The 15752-nt window shown below is 35.0% G+C and overlaps 1 long non-coding RNA gene and 1 pseudogene across 5 annotated transcripts in view; both read left to right on the forward strand.

Annotated features, from left to right (window-relative positions):
* Window positions 1-15752, forward strand: part of LOC140623484 (uncharacterized) — a 251144-nt gene that overhangs the window by 24890 nt on the left and 210502 nt on the right. The gene's annotated exons all lie outside the window — the stretch shown is intronic.
* LOC140623483 (ATP synthase subunit alpha, mitochondrial pseudogene) lies at window positions 11839-14561 on the forward strand (annotated as a pseudogene).

Below are 15752 nucleotides of genomic sequence, written 5' to 3' on the forward strand. Positions count from 1 at the left end.
CCTGAGTGAGTCTAAACTCCCACTCAACCACTCAGTGTTTTTTTTTTTTTTCCACCAGCCTAGATTTCCAAGCCCCTTGCCACCCCCATGTGTCCGTGCCATTCTTCGTCTCTGTACCAGTTCCAAGAGGAGGACATCTAGTAATAACTGGAGAGGTAAACAGAGGTCTCATCTCTTTCTAAGACACATGGTCCAGGTAGCTGAGGCCACTTGGGCTGCATATCTACTCTCTGCCATCTTAGGCTTTGAGGCAGGCTGTGCAAAAGGAGCCTTAATTCCCACATTTAAGGCCCAGAGTCAGGTCAGTCTTGCTTTGTGATCCATTTGTACTTTATGCCTTACATCTACTATCCAAAATCCAGCCTCATTCTCTTTTTCCTGAATTGTGTAGGCACCCATAAGAGGTTTGGTCACCAAATTTCTGCCGTGTTGTTTATGTCTTTCCTGGTTTTGTCCTCTGTCTTACACAAGTCCTGCCTGGTTTCCTGCCACCTGCTGAAAGAATTATATAATATTTCCTCTCTTAATCTTAGAATACTTTCGTATTTCTAAGTATCACCCATGCAAAAAAAATCACAGAGATAAATTTAGTTTAAGATCAATCTATGTAAGACCTATACTTAAACATTTTATTTTTTTATTTTTATTTTTTTTTAAGATTTTATTTATTCATGAGAGACACGGGGGTGGGGGTTGCGCAGAGAGGAGAAGGAGGGCAGGACAGGCAGAGGGAGAAGCAGGGTCCATGCAGGGAGCCCCATGTGGGACTCTATCCTGGGGCTCCAGGATTATGCCCTGGGCCGAAGGCAGGTGCTAAACCGCTGAGCCACCCAGGGATCCCTACTTAAACATTTTAAATGAGACAAATTTCATCCATTTTGCAAGCAAATAAAATCTATCCTACTTAAAATCTTTCAGAGACCTTTTACAGTTTAATACATAATTTAACTTGGTTTTTGATACATATAATGCCTTCATCTTATATATAAATTATTTAAATGCCATATATTAAAATAAGATTTAAATAGAATTTTAATCTCTCCCCATTTGTACATGCCCTAACATTTATTTCAGTACCAGTGCCATGTTTTTAACTAATCTTAGAGTTATTGGATTTCTAAAGAATTTATGCTATAGGATTTTTGACATTTTATTTAAATAATTCAGTTATTATATCTTATCTTCTAAAGTAACAGTTTTGTTACATTTATGTACTAAATAACAATCTCATTAATCAAATTTCTATTACCTGTATAGTTTATAAACTCATTTTTCTCCTTTGTTCTAGATGAAGATCAGTCTTTTTTATGTAATGACATGCGTATCTGGCCACTTTGCCAGGTGGTCACTATCATTTCTTACCTCCCCCCAATCACAGCAGCTGCTCTATGACTTTTCCTTCACCAGGTGTCAGAATTTCCACATTCTCCTATAAAATGAAATATGTGTGTAATCAATCAATTTCACCTGAGGAAACACCCTTAGGAAACACATTGTCTTAAAATAAATAGACTCATGACTTGTTTCCCCTCCTGTATACAGTTTGCATTCACACACACACACACACACACTCACACACACACACAGACTCATCTTCCAGAGAGATGTATTTTCTTATATACGTAGTTGCTAAATGTGAAATGATTCAAATGCTATCCCTTTTGAAGAAACCCCATGGAAATCAAAGCAAAATTACATTTATCTAGATGTAACTCCAAAACATACCACAATATGCAACATTTAGAACATTTATTTTGCATTCATGTAACTATAAAGGTAAATTCCCCATATTGTGAGATTGTTAACCAAGGCATGTATTTCAGTTTCTCCTATTTTTTGGAACTGGGGCATTCTAACCAAAGTGGATTGTTTCCCTTTTGTAGTTCAGTGAATCTGCTTACCTTCCTGTCTTTATCATGATTTTTAAATTACATTTGTTTACAGACTTTCTTGTATAAAAAATATTGAAAAATTTAATAGGTGTTCTTTTCATCAGTAGAAATATAAAAGGTTTTTTCTTCCTCAAAAAGTATGAAATGAAAAAATGTGTTAAAGTAAAATAGTACTCTTAATTACTAGGATGAATTTGAGTGAACCTCCCCCCCAAAATTAATAAGAATAGTGACAAAAATGATTTATTTAGTAATGAGGCTTAATGTGTTACTCTTAACAGATGAAATTTAACTGTTTTCTGTTGTCGAACACTAATAAATTTTTCTTTTTAAGGAAAAACAGCACCATTTGTTTGCTTCTTGAAATTGTATTGGTCATAATTCTCTTTTTAGAAAATATTTGGTGTATAATCTAGAAAAAGAATGCAGTGTTTAATTTTGTAAAGTAACTTAAATATATAAATGCCTAAAAGTTAATTATCATTTATGTGGTAAAATGAAATGAAAAAAATTCAACTATAGGGTCAAAGGCATTGTCTACATATTCATTATATGAGTATTAAAGTTTCTCTGTGAGTTATTCGGTATCTATCCTGCATATAAATTGACCACTTAATTTTACTAACATAATTGAATAAAGGAAAAATAGAACAGAAGATGGAGGCTATGAATTCAGCTTTTGTTCAGAAATATTTAGTGCTTGCTATTGACAAAGAACTGAGGCTATAACAACAAATAAAACAAATGCAGTATAAACTTTCATGTATCCTACTGTTTAGTGAGAATACATAATTATGCAAAGAAATATCCATTAAAGGCTGTATTTCATACTTAAATACAAGAATGACATAAGTTGAATGACAGTGGGGACTAATTTAGAATGCAGTTGGTTTTTATGTAGAGATGTAGGAAGATTACAAACTCTATCAGCACTACTCCTTTCATAGAAATCTTTTAGGATTAACCTTTCAATAATGCGTATTTTCTACTATTTTGAAATTTTCCTATTACAAAATAAGCATTTATTGTCAAATTGAAAAACTCAGAAATAAGTTCAGACTATATGAATACACACACACACAGCCTATAAAACATGGTAATCAGTCTTGTAAAACAGTCAATCTTTTAGTTGAACTTTTTCTTTTTTTTAAGATATTTATTTATTTGAGAAAGAGTGACAGAGATAGCAAGACAGCAGGGGAGAGAGGGAGAAGCAGGAAGCCTGACATGGGGTTCAGTCTCAGGACACTGGGATCATGACCTGAGCCAAAGGAAGATGCTTAATCGACTGAGCCATCCAAGTGCCCCTATTTTAACTTTGTTCAGTGAGGTCATACTTTGGTACTACCGGTGGAAATCTTGAACTAATTTCTGCAGTCATTAACCAAAAATCATGTTAAAAGTGGCTTTCTGTTAACATTCTCTTTTGACAGCTTGAGACTTGATGTTACCAGTGGAGGGGATTGGGGTCAGAAGGAGGTGTAGAAATGGCTTGGGAAATAGGGAAAGACACACATCTTGTCAAGAGTGGACCAGTAATAATGCAATATCCTCTTCATAGTGGAGAGCCAACACATTTGTAATAAGTTAGTGAAAAAAAAGCAATGGAACAAACATAGAAATAATGACAATAATAGATAATATTGACTGATACTTATCATGCGTCAAGATTACACTTGTTTTTATATTCTTGATTTTATTAATCACTCAAAGGTAAATACTTGTATTTTTGGCACTCTATAGAGGAAGACACTAAGATTTAGAAAGTTTGAGTAAATTCCCAAAGGTGACTTAAGTAGTTAGTGGGTGTGGTAGGCTAAAATAACCCCTCTGCAAAAGATATCTACCTCCCAGACCCTGGAATCTATGAATGCTACTTTAAATGGCAAAAAGAATGCCGTTTTACATCTTTTTTTGTAATAAGGGTTTTAACATGGAGATTATTCTGGATTATCCCAACGCAATCACATGTATCCTTAGAAGAGGAAGGCAGAGGGATAGTTTACACCTGACATACAAAAGCAGAGATTGGAGCCATGTGGCCACAGGTCAAGGAATGCTGGCAGCCTGTGGAAGCCTGAAGATGCAAGGAAGGATTCTCTCCTAGAACCTCTCCAGGGAGCACAGCCTGTCAACATATTGATTTCATTCCACTGATATTAATTGTGGGCTTCTGGTCTTCAGAACTGTGAAAGAAAAAGAAATATTCTGTTGTGTTAAGGTTAGAATGTTGTGGTAATTTGTTGCCATAGCTATGTGAAACTGATAAGTTATAGTTGTGAAATAAACCAGATATGTCTTAAGAAATAGAACTTTCAACCACTTACCAGATCATACTTGTACCATATAAGCATAGACATAATTTTTTCCTTAGTGCCAAAAGTTAGAGGGAGAATAATTAAGGTGTGTGTGTGTGTGTGCGCGTGTACCATATGTGTGTGTATATATATGTGTGTGTGTATATGATATATTATAAACATGATAATTTTTATGAAATCTTAAGGTCTTAAAAGTAACATCATAATTTTATAATTTATACACACACACATCTGTTCACAAATATTATTTAGTTAATCCCAAAGTAAAGGCAATGTCTATATCATGCTGTACCATACCTTTATTATACCATATTCCTGAAGATACAGTTAACGTTTTTAGGTAATTAAAACTAGTTCAATGTTAATCATTCCTTAAAGAGAAATACTGTCCTCTAGAGTTGGATTTCTATGTGTAAGAATTTTAAAATTTATCTTTACTTAGTCTTCTCATTTTAAATCTCTCATAGCCCTTTAAAAGATTAGTTAACCTGATAACTAGGTTTTTTCATTCATTTTCCATGGTTTAAGTCTACTTCCTTTCATCCACTTCATTATCATTGCCCCCTGTACTATAACTTTTGTAGAGAAATCCTGTACTGTACTGTACTTTTCTTGAAACACATTGTGTATTTGTGAAGTTCTAAGTTTGGTTCTTGGATAAATACAATTAATCTTGGTCTTTTTTTTCTACTCCTCAGAAACACTTTTGGGGTTCCCCTCCCCTCTAGCACTCCCCAAACCTTTTCCCCTAGCAGCATTATTTTGATTGATTTTTCCAGGTTATCAGCTATGACTGACTAAATGAATAGAATTAACTAAAATAAGAGAGAGAGAGTATTTCAAAGGGGACAATAGATGCAATGCTTGAAGCATAGACAGAGGGTGTGGTGGTACATTTGAAAATCTTAGGGTAAAAATAGTATTACCCTTTGGCTAATGCTGCTAGGTGTTCTGTGGGGCCTCACTTGCCTGTGGTCCTGAGGTATAGTGCCAGCTATGCAATAATAATCAGTGTCCTGCTGGCACAGGGTTAGGGAGCACAGGGTTAGGGTAATTTTCAGGGTTTTGCTGGTGTCCTAACCTGGAGAAAACGTGTCTGATGGGAAATTGCCCAGCCAGAGGAGCCTAGATACTTGGGTGCAGCCTTTTGTAAATATTTGTGATGTTTAAAAGATAAACGGAGGCATATGCAAAATTTCAGTGGTATATTGGAACATACATCAGTTGGAATTGAGTAGTTATTAGGAGTGTTATGTGGACAGGAACTAGGAAGAGGGTTCTATAGAGAAGAAGCCAAAGCAAAGCAAGGACATTATTTCATTGGCTATAGCTAAAGTGATTGCCTTATTCTGGGAATGCTTGTTGGCTGTTTGTGGTGGATTGTTCCTAAGTTTCACTTCCTTAAATTCAAGTGCATTGACTCTTAGGTTTGGTTTGCTTACAAAGGATACCAAGGCATTAGAGCACCTGGTTTAATGGCTTCCCTGTTTAATTAGCAGTAATTTCCTATCTTTGATGGATGCCCTCATGGTGACCGTATTTGCATTTGAGTATACTTGCTGCTTATGGTTCAGTCTTAGGTCTCAGCAGAATTATAATTCTTCCTGAAAGTCACATGATAACTGCCTTCAGAGGTGATAAAGAGACAGATGAATAATTAAGCTTTCCAGTTTCCAGGGTCAGCCACATTTTTCCTTTCAAACCAGTGAACCCTATGTTAGGAAGGGCTTATTGGTAATTTTCAGGGTGTCAGGAGCTCACAGCCAGAGACTGGGCCAGTGAGCAGTGTGCATTCTGGGAGTGCAGAGGAAGGACATGCTCACTCTGTCTCTCTTTTATGCTGTTCCTCCTGGACATTGTCTATAAAATATCTCAGATAATGATAATATGGGACCCTCTTACTAGGAATTAGATAGTTAACAGAATTCAAGTTTTCCCAAAGTATTATCAGTATGATACTGTGCCATACTTTTGCAAGATGTTAACTATGGGGAAAACTAGCTTAAGAGTATAGGAAATTCTCTCTGAATTTCTTTCAACTGTTTGTCAATTGATAATAATCTCAATAACATTTTCAATTAAAAATGCATTATCAGACCATCTGAATGCTCCTTATAAGTTGGCATGAATAAAGTGAGCAGACTCCAGATGAGATTCTCTATCTGTAGTAAGTCTGAAAATCAGTCACTTGGAGCAAACAGGACAGCCAAAACCCAGGGACGATTTACTAGGTGTCCTTTGTAGTAAAATCATGGTTCTGAGATTGCCTTTTTCCAACTTGGAAAAGCCCAAACAAGGTTTATATCATATAATATCATAATTCAGGTAAATAATTTATCCTAAGGAAAAAGAAGACAGAATGAGGGGATGCGGAACTGCATAACATAAATAGTAAATGTTAATTATAACAGTATATTGTAATAAAATGAAGAAAGAAAATGGAACATCTAACTGTAAATAACTGCTTAACTATGTTGTGTTTATGAAAGGTGGACTAAAATGGAGCTTCCAATAGATATTTAAATGCAGGTGTATTACTTAACTGAAGCCCTTCACTGGAGGCAGACTCCTAATCATTGTGCTTGCTTCTTGTCTACCTTCCATCCAAGAGCAGAATAAATATGACTATGCAGGTATATGGATTTTAAAGTTCCTTTTAAGTGTATGTTAGAAAAAATAAGGAGTTGAGCCATTAACTGAATTTTTTTTTTTTTTTGTAAGTGTGGTTTAAATGACTGCTAAGATCCCTATAAGACACAATATTTGTAATTTAAGTGCTGGGTGATCTTTGTGGTCCTCTCATGCATTGGGAAGACAGCATGGCCTTGGGTTTTGTTTGTTTGTTTTTTGTTTTTATTTGAACTAAAAAATTTGGAGACATCCTAGAGAGCCTGTCTGTCTAGTTCTGTTTTCTAGAGATGAGATGGAAATTCTTCAGATTTTTTAATATAAAGAACATGTATCTATTTAGAAAAACTTGCACTGCTATTTTGCAAATTTTTCTACTATATTTACAAGGATAATTGGGCTTGGTGCATTATATATTGTAAAACACTATTTTTGTTAATCTCTGAATTAATGAAGTTTATGTTCCTGATTCTGTATCTGGCTGGTTTTTAGTCTTTCTTTGTAAAGTGATCTCAAAAGTGCTGTCAGCCTGTTCATAAAGCATTTATATTTTCAGTTAAAATGAGACAGATGATTTTGATAGCATCCCACTAGGCTAAACATTTATAGTATATGCATTTTGTGTGTATGTTGAAATATACCTCAACATTTCTTGTTGAGAAAATATTATAAGCATTTATATCTTTTAGCTTGGATTTTACTCTCACTTTTCATTGACTCTCAAAAAAGAGTACTTTAAAGTATAAATTTGGAAAGAAATGGATGAGAAATTTCAAAATCTGATGAACCCTACAGTTATAAGAAGAGCCATGATCCCCTAGAGCACAGAATCTCAATCTCTCTCTCTCTATCTCTCTCTCTCACAGACACACACAGCCTTATCTGAGTACTGGGTGTTATATGGGAGTGTTGAATCACTACATTGTTCATCTGAAACTAATATTACACTGTGTCTTAACTGGAATTTGAATAAAACTATGAAAAAATATTATAAAAAAGAAATAATAAATATATTAAATAAGGCAACTCAAAAGACAATTATAAAGAGTGCTGAAGAAAATATGAACCAACCTAGAATTCTTTTTTTTTTTTTTTTTTTTTTTATGATAGTCACACAGAGAGATTGAGAGAGAGAGGGCGAAGCAGGCTCCACGCACCAGGAGCCCGACGTGGGATTTGATCCCGGGTCTCCAGGATCGCGCTCTGGGCCAAAGGCAGGCGCCAAACCGCTGTGCCACCCGGGGATCCCCCAACCTAGAATTCTTTACACAGAAAAGAAAGTTTCTAAAATGAAGAAACAAAGTCATTCCCACAAATATATAAACTTGTAGAATTTGTAACCATTGGATTAATCTTATAGAAAAAGCATTCTTTTGTAGAAGAAAAATGATTTTTATTTGGAAATGTTGATCTATAAAAGCAACCAACAGGGTAATTGTTGCATAAATAAAAGTGATACATCTTGTACAAAAACATAATGGTAAGTAAGGTCTTATGGGATCAAAGGAATTGGTAAAGAAATCATTACATTTAATAACAGTTTAGCAAGGTAGCTGGATACAAAATTGATACATACAAGAGAACTATATTATTTTTTATAGGAACATACAATTTGAAATGAAGCAACATAAGCTACCATATACATTAATATAAAAATATGAGGTAATTTAAATAAATCTAGCAAAGGTTATGCAATGTCCTATATGAGAAAATCTGTAAAAATTTTCTCAAGATTCACTTAAAAAAAAGACCTAACTTAGTAGACAGTTACAACACATTCATGATTTTGAAATCATTATTCTACAAAAATATAAATTCTTCCCACATAGGTGTAAATTCAGTGTAATTCCTAGTGGTTTTTGTGTGCGTGTGTGTTTATGAACATGTGTGTAAAATATGACAAGCTGAGTCCAAAACTAGCATGGAAATGTAAAGGGCAGAAATGGCCTTGAAAATGACTCTTGAAAATTAGGCTGTCAAAATTTATTTATCAGTATAGGTGGATAGAAACATAGATAAATCAACTTAGGTGATGAGACAGAGATGGAGACACAGAGATAATTTTGCATGCAAAGCCCAGGAACAATCTCACATATTTATATACATTTGATTTCAGATAATCTCGTTGATGACTTTTTCAGGCAAATAAATAATTTGTATTGCAGAAAAATCTATGAGGGCATATGGATCCAGATTTTATTTTATTATGATTTTATTTATTCATAAGAGACACAGAAAGAGACACAGGCAGAGGGAGAAGCGGGCTCCCTGTGGGGAGCCCCATGCAAGACTAGATCCCAGGACTAGATCCCTGAATCATCGTGACCTGAGCAAAGGCAGACGCTTAACCATTGAGCCACCCAGGTGCAACCATATCGATCCATATTTTAGATTATTCTCATTTTATTGCCCAATTCAAAGTATATTTTGGTGTTTTCTGGTGAATCCATTTTCTAACAATAAAATAATATTAACTGTCATAGCAAAGAAACTGTAAGCTTTATATTTATGTAAATATTATCTAAGAGGGCTCTGATTCTTTATAATTTAAAAATTACAGTTTTTTAATAAAAATTTTATTGCATTATTAAGAATGCCTGTGTGTAGAGATACCTGGGTGGCTCAGTGGGTTCAGCATCTGCTTTCTGCTCAGGTCATGATTATGGGGTCCTGGGATGGAGTCCTTCCTCTGATGCCCTGCTCAGTGGGAGTCTGCTTCTCTCTCTCTTTCTCTGCCTCCTCCCCCCGCTCATGCTCTGTCTCTTATCTCTCAAATAAATAAAGTCCTCTTTAAATTTTTTTAAAACCTTTTTTAAAAAAGTGTTTTAGGTGTGGACTATGAGGATTCAGCTTTGCTCCTTCTAAATAAAGAAATAGCAATTAAAATAATTGCAATTAATATATTAATATTAAAATAATAGCAATTAAAATAATTAAAATAAAATAATAAAGAAATAGCAAATTAAATAAGACTTTTCAAATAATAGACCTTATTAGGCACATGGTTGTCAGATACAAGAATCTAGAATGGAAAAAGAGAAGAAAATAAAAGCCAGTAGGACATTTATCCACATGAATTCAGATAAGGGATTATAAGAGAAGAAGGCTGAGAAACTGTGCTGTGAGGTATAAAGGTAAGCCAGTAAGATACTCTTTTTCTATTTATAAGTTATAAGAGTTGATGGAAAATGCATACACATTAACAATTACAGTAAAAATTTCTAAGCATTGCATAAAGCCAAATAAAAAGTTATTATGTATTGTTAATTCATATTCAGAAGCACAGAATTGACTTGATTGAATTCATGGCATTGTGGTACTACATATCTTATTTACTCATGATTTTTCTTCGTTAATTTATTATGTTTTTGTCCTTACTCTTCATATCTCAACTCTAGTACCATTTCCTCCTCCACATAAGCACCCTTTCTTATGACTTAAATGTTTTCTTTCAATGCACTGCTAAGTTGAAGTTCATTTTCTTATATGTATATTTATGGCAATATAAACTATTAATTTATGTTTTTGGTAAGATTACAAACATGTTTACCTATAAATCTGTTTGTTTTTTAAATTAAGAATCATGTATTTTTTCATGTGCCTACATTCAATATCTACAAATAGTTCATTTTGTCTCATTATGGTGTAGTATATTATTACACACATTTAACAGATGCTACTTCAGTATTGTTGCCATAATAGACATTTAGGTAGCCTCCTGCTATTTACTAAAAAAAAAAAAAGAAAGAAAAAGAAAAAGAAAAAAAAGACTATTGCAGTAGATATCTTTCCCTCCTATTCCCTTCTGGAACAGTTTTCTAGGATTTTGCTTAATTTTATCTTTTTGAAAACATGCCAACATTTACACGGTTGAATAATTCTTTACTGAAAATTAAGATATATTCAAACAAAGGTAGAAGAAATGAAAAATAGGAGCAAATGAGAAAAAAAAGAAAGATCATGTGGATAGACATAATGAGAAGATAGTAAGATAAGACAAGTTGCCAATATACTATTTGGAGTTATCTAGAAAGAGCAACAGGAGTAAGTTAATAGTGAGTATCTGCACAGAAACAAAACAAAACAAAACAACAAAAACACATATTAAAGAAAAATAAGAGGGAAAGATGTTAAAGGATGTCTATAAATATAAAATAGTGAAGAATGTGATGGGAGGATGAAACAATTAGAATACAACAAAAATTCAAATAATAAATTAACTGTATCTAAGGAAATATATATTTTTCTTTCTAAAGTAATTGATATCAAAACAATAGAAACCCCATAGGTTAAATCTAATGATACCCAAGGACAAGAGTGGCAGTTTCTCTTAAAAGAAAAATCCTGGGGGTGGGGGGAGATTAAAAGATCCTTATATAAATTAGCTTTTATAACAGATTTTATTGCTAATTAGATTCAAATACGATGTTTAAAAGTTAAAGTGGGTCAAAGTTTGTTTAATTCAGCTAAAAGAATACAATTTTTAAAAATTCATACTATTAAAGAGATAATTTTATTTTTAAGAGAGAAATTTAAAATGAAATGTTAAACATTGGCACAAAAATATTCCATTAAGCTAAAAGAAATAAATAATAAAAATGAATTTAATTTTAATTACGTATAAGAGTCTTTTAGAGTCCTGATGCATGAATGGCTCAGCAGTTGAGTGTCTGCCTTACGCTCAGGGCTTGATCCTGGGATCCTGGGATCAGGGATCGAGTCTAGCATCGGACTCCCTGCAGGGAGCCTGCTTCTCCCTCCGCCTATGTCTCTGCCTCTCTCTCTCTCTCTGTGACTCTTGTGAATAAATAAATCTTTAAAAAAAAAAGAATATTTTAGAGACAAATTAACAATATGTTTGATGTATAATATACCTACTATAATACAAATATATCATTATCTATTACATAATATATTATTATTAATTTATAGGGTTAAATTAACATTGTAAGTATGTGTAATAGGTACCATATTTTGTATTAAGATTGATGAGAAAAATGATGAATCCTTAAAAAATTAAAACATAAAATGAAAATTAAAAATTAGGAAATGTGGCCACCCAGCATTTTGTCCCAGTCAGTCCGGAGGCTGCGGCTGCAGAGGAACCCCCCGAAGAGAGACTGCAGAGATGCTGTCCATGCAGGTCGCCATGGCCGTGGCCTGCACCCTCCCTCGGTGGGCTGGGCTGGTCTCCAAAAATGCTTTGGGATCATCCTTCATTGCTGCAAGGAACCTCCATGCCTCTACCACTCGTCTTCAGAAGACTAGCACTGCCGAAGTGTTCTCTACCCTTGAAGAGTGTATTCTTGGAGCTGATACCTCTGTCGACCTTGAAGAGACTGGCTGTGTCCTAAGCATTGGTGATGATATTGCCTGTGTACATGGGCTGAGGAATGTTAAGGCTGAAGAAATGGTAGAGTCTTCTTCAGGCTTAAAGGATATGTCTCTGAACTTGGAACCTGACAACATTGGTGTTGTCATGTTTGGAAATGATAAACTAATTAAGGAAGGATATATCATGTAAAGAACAGGAGCCACTGTGGACGTTCCAGTTGGCAAGGAGCTGTTGAGCCGTGTTGTAGATGCCCTTGGCAATGCCATTGATGGAAAGGGTCCAGTTGGTTCCAAGATCCATAGGCGAGTTGGCCTGAAAGCCCCTGGGATCATTTTTTGAAACTGCATGTGAACCAATTAAGGCCGTGGAGAGCTTGATGCCAATTGCTCATGGTCAGCATGAGCTGATTATTGATGACCGGCAAACTGGCAAAACGTCAATTGCTATTGACACAATCATTAATCAGAAATGTTTCAATGACGGGACTGATGAAAAGAAGAAGCTATAGTGTATCTATGTCGCTATTGGTCAGAAGAGATCTACGGTTGCCCAGTTGGTGAAGAGACTTACAGATGCAGATGCCATGAAGTTCACCATTGTGGTGTCAGCTACTGCTTCTGATGCTGCTCCACTTCGGTGCCTGACTCCTTATTCTGGGGGCGGGGGGGGAGAATATTTTAGAGATCATGGCAAACATGCTTTGATCATCTACGATGACTTATCCAGACAGGCTGTTGCTTATCGTTGGATGTCTCTGCTGCTCCGCCGGCCCCCCGGTCGTGAGGCCTATCCGGGTGATGTGTTCTACCTACATTCCCATCTGCTAGAGAGAGCAGCCAAAATGAACAATTCTTTTGGTGGTGGCTCCTTGACTGCTTTACCAGTCATAGAAACACAAACTGGTGATGTGAATGCTTACATTCCGACAGATGTCATTTCCATCACTGATGGACAGATCTTGGGAACAGAATTGTTCTACAAAGGTATCCGCCCTGCCATTAACGTCAGTTTATCTGTGTCCTGTGTTGGATCTGCTGCCCAAACCAGGGCCATGAGGCAGGTGGCAGGTGCCATGAAGCTGGAATTGGCTCAGTATTGCGAGACTGCAGCTTTTGCCCAGTTTGGTTCTGACCTTGATGCTGCCACTCAACAACCCTTGAGTCGTGGCATGAGATTGACTGAGTTGCTGAAGCAAGGATAGTATTTTCCCATGGCTATTGAAGAACAAGTGGCTGTTATTTATGCTGGTGTAAGAGGATATCTTGATAAATTGGAGCCCAGCAAGATCACAAAGTTTGAGCATGCTTTCTTGGCTCGTGTTATCAGCCAGCACCAAGCCTTCTTGGACAAATATAAGGACCAATGGAAAGATCTCAGAACAGTCAGATGCTAAGCTGAAAGAGATTGTAACAAACTTCTTGGCTGGATTTGAAACTTAAAGTCCTGTGGATTCACATCAAATGCCAGTTTGGTTTTGTCATCGTTTATTCTAGTAATCAGTTCCATTAGTAGAAGGATTACTCTCATGCTCCAGATGTACAGAAATTACCTTAAAAATAAAGGTTCCATATTGCTTGGTAAAGAAAAAAAATAGGAAATGCACTTCTGGTTTATCTGTTTTTCTTTTTAATTATTTATTCATTTGAGAGCAAGAGAGAGCACAAATGAGGAGAGGGGCAAAGGGAGAGAGAGATCCTTCCTGCTGATCAAGAAGCCCAATATGGGGCTCAATTCCAGGACCTGGAGAATATGACCTGAGCCAATGGCAGACGTTTACCCAAGTGAACCACCCAGGTGCACCTGGTATATATGTGTTGAGACACAATTTGTTTTTTCATTTACTAGTAGATGGACATATGGGTTATTTGCAGCTTTGAGTCCTTCTGAATAAAGCAGCTATGAATATTCACATACACATCAGTATAAACGTACATTTCCAGCTCTCTTTGTTAAGTACCGAAGCATGGGATTGCTATTTTGTACAGTATGTATGTTTTAATATATATGATACAATATAGTGTTTTCAAAAGTGGCTAACAGTTTGCACACCCACCAGCATTGTGTGAAAGTTTCCCTTACTCCCTCTTCTCAGCACACCTGAGGATTTTAACTTTAGCCATTTTAGTGTATGCGTGTTTAGTTGTATTTCAATGTCCTAATTCGTATTTTTCTGATGGCTAGTGATGTTTAGGATATTTTCACATGAAAATTTGCCAGTGTTTATCTTACTTTGTGAAGTGTCTGCATCCATCCTGTTGATTTTTTAAGTAAGAGCTCTTTACATCTCTTGTATAGAAACCCATTGTTGGGTCTGCAAAAAATTTCCCTTAGTCTGTACTTTGCTTTTTTCTTTCCTTAGCTATGTCTTTCAAAAGCAAACATTTTTTAATGTTGATGAAGTTTATTTTATCAATTTTTGTACACTTTATTTTTTCTGTTGTTTAAAAAATCAGCCTGATCTAATTCTCAAAGATTTTGTCCAGTTTTTTTCTTATCTTCCACATTGATGTCTTTATATGAGAGTAAAGATGCATATTCCTTCCTTGTTATTTTTTTTTATTTTAGAAACTTTTAGGTAAATCTAAAAGAAGTAGAATTTTTTTAGAAAACAGTGTATTGAATTAAACACATTGCCAACACGTCTAATCAAGAGTGCCATTTTACCTGTTATTTTTCTTAAGGTAAGTTTCGACCATTTATGCTCTCATAATTGCAATATATGTTCCAGTATAGTTCCCTTTGGAGACTGTGTTAACCAAAGTAAATTGATGAGAACTATAATAATGTAGAGAAATTGATAGTAACATAAAATCACTTAGAATTAAATTACATAGAAAAATAGCCTTAATAAAACTGTAATGATTGGTGAGTACTACCTATAGCTTACCTCCTCCAAATTTTTTTTCCAGAAGTTTTCCATAGTGCTATCATGTTTTCCTAAAGATCTCTTTATAAATAAACTCTAATTTAAAGAAATATCCATACCACTGTGTCTCAAGTATGATATTATGTAAGTCCATTATTACTGAGAATTTATTTGGTGGTTTCTTTTTTTCCTACTTTAATTGTGATTTAGATCTTTAAAGAAATGATGCCTTAATTTTCTTCCAAATGCATTTATGATCTCTAAGTAGATATGATGTACATCTCACAACAAGGTAACTTACAGATTTGTTAAATAGTATGATTTACACATCAACACAAACTGAATTTTTTGAAATTAGGTATTTATTCATAAAAGATGGAGATTTTATTTTATTTTATTTTTTTTTTTAAATATATTTTTTTTTTTAATTTTTTTATTTATTTATGATAGTCACAGAGAGAGAGAGAGGCAGAGACACAGGCAGAGGGAGAAGCAGGCTCCATGCACCGGGAGCCCGACGTGGGATTCGATCCCGGGTCTCCAGGATCGCGCCCTGGGCCAAAGGCAGGCGCCAAACCGCTGCGCCACCCAGGGATCCCAAAGATGGAGATTTTATTATTAAATTTTATAATACCTACATATTTCCTATAGTTAGAAAAGAGAATATGTAGGGAAATCTCTTAGTTAATTGTGAATATCTAAGAATAAAGGAT

This window comes from Canis lupus, chromosome 33 (assembly GCF_048164855.1).
Source record: "Canis lupus baileyi chromosome 33, mCanLup2.hap1, whole genome shotgun sequence".
Classification (NCBI taxonomy): domain Eukaryota; kingdom Metazoa; phylum Chordata; class Mammalia; order Carnivora; family Canidae; genus Canis; species Canis lupus.